Source organism: Chrysochloris asiatica, unplaced genomic scaffold (assembly GCF_000296735.1).
Source record: "Chrysochloris asiatica unplaced genomic scaffold, ChrAsi1.0 scaffold00183, whole genome shotgun sequence".
NCBI lineage: Eukaryota > Metazoa > Chordata > Mammalia > Afrosoricida > Chrysochloridae > Chrysochloris > Chrysochloris asiatica.
Window position 1 is genome coordinate 577,548 of NW_006408701.1, and position 2,265 is coordinate 579,812.

A 2,265-nucleotide genomic window follows, 5' to 3' on the forward strand; every position below is an offset into this window, starting at 1 on the left:
GCCAGAGAAAGATGTCTGGCAGACACAGCTGAGAAGAGCTATCCCGATGAAAGCACTGTATCCTGAATGTTCCTGATCCTGAATTGTGACCTGTTGCTTTCCCAATAAACCAATAACTGTGAGCAAAAATAAAACAACAAAAAAACAACAACATAGAGGTCAGGATTTACAACACACAAAATGGAGAATAATCACATCCTATTACAAAAAGGAGGACAACCACACAATGCTGGGAATCATGGTCTAGCACAGTTGATGCATAACCTCAGCCATCACAGGTTGCATACACATAATTTGCATGGTCCCTCTCAATCATGTGTGGGAGTGATGAAGACTACAGCTATACTAAGCAAATCACTGTGCCGCGGGGGTAAACTCTGCAATGAAACAAAAACAGCATTTTTGGTCAATCACTAAATGTAATGGGCTTTGGTGAATTAGCCATGCAGCAACTTCATCTTTTAGAGAACGGCCCATTTGGTTACTTGTCCATCTAGTGGCTTGGCTTTCAGTAAATTACGGAAGCAAATTGCCAATCTTTCTCCCTAAGAGCAACTCATGGGTTTAAATCTCTTGGTTAGCAGCCAAGTACTTAATCACTGTACCACCAGGGTTCCTTCTATAATCTCCAAAACCAAGTAAATGAGTTGTGGATTTTATCTATCCAGAGAAGAACCCCCTAAAAACCTTCCCCAGGGAGCCCTGTGTTCCAACAGAAAAGGGAAGGAACATTGGGGAAGAAAGCCCAGGACAAGGCTCAGATTATATTCTCACATAACTGCTGGGACAAATCACTCTTGAGCCTCCCTGCTGCTGGCCTCTCCTACTTCTTTCTCCTTTCCTTCCTAATAAGAGGCCAGACGAACCAAATAAGAGAGATGGATGTGATCAAGTTTGGGGTCTGAGTGATGAATGGGGCATCTACTGCTGTGGGTGGAGCCCCACCACCACCACTAACAAACCCAGATACCTGATTGCCAAATCGTTGTATAAAGCAGTAGCAACAGCAGATAGAATAGCCTCAAAGTTTCTCAGTTTTTCCTCACCTTACTCAGAAGGAATGTTTATGAGTGCTACCAGGGCAACCAGTTTCAACCAATGGGAAGCAAAGCCCATCTATTTCAGTCAAGGAGGGGAAATAGGAAGGAGTGAGGGGAGGACAGGGATAGTCACAGCATTTATCAGACCTCAGCAGCAGCAGCAGCCTGTAGTATTCAGATTCAATTTCTTCTGAATACAGCATGAGCTTGTAAGGTGTGGTGGCAGGAAGGACAGTAATAAGACACTAATTGAAGTAGAAAAGTGTTAAGTAATTTGCTCCACACTCAAATTCAGAGCTGGCTGACCTCATAGACTAAAAAAAGAATCAGAGAAGAGAGAAGATGGTACAATTGTATAAGCTCAGGAATAATTCACTGAACATTTCTCGGTTTCCTTATCTATAATCACTTAATAATGACTGCTTATGAGGATTCGGATCATTCATGTCAAGATTGAGAACACTGTGCATCATAAACTCTCTCTGTTGTTCAGTGCCATGGAGCTGGTTCAGATTCAAAGCAACGACCCTGTGTATGGTTTCCAAGGCTGTATGTAAATCTTTGTGGGAACAGAAAGCCACATCTTTCTCCCAGGGAGTGCCTGGGGCACTCAAACTGCTGACCTTGTTCTCAGTGCATCACTTAAGCCTACAGAACCACTACACTCCCAAACTCTCGCTATAAGGATTGATTATTATTCCTATCATGTGGTTGTTGTCGATGTTCTTTTCTATATTTATTTGTCAATGGTGTTCTTTTAAATGGTCTTAACTGGTGAATAAAAAGCTGTCAGCCCCCAGTTTTATTAATTGCATTGTTGTTGTTAAATGCTCTCGAGTAGGTGGCGGTGTGCCATGGAGTCGGTTCCGATTCACAGCGACCCTGCATAGAGTTTCCAAGGCTGTAAATCTTTGTGGGTTTCAACTGCCTGCCCACCTTCTAGTTAGCAGCAGAGCTCTAACCACTGTGCCACCAGGGCTCCGTGGAGGACAGAGAGAGGGTTCAAATCCTAGCTCTGCCACTTAGTGGCTCTGTGACATTCTAGACAGGTTGTACAATGAGGTCCTTAACAGTAGTCACTACATAGGGCTGAGAAGAAGGTAAAAAGAGGTGATTCATGTAGTGTGCTCAGAGGAAGGCCTGGTGGGCTGTAAGTATTCAGTAGACCTTAGTGACCACCATGAAACTAACCACAATGGACAGAATAAAAAAAGTTGTTGTTGTG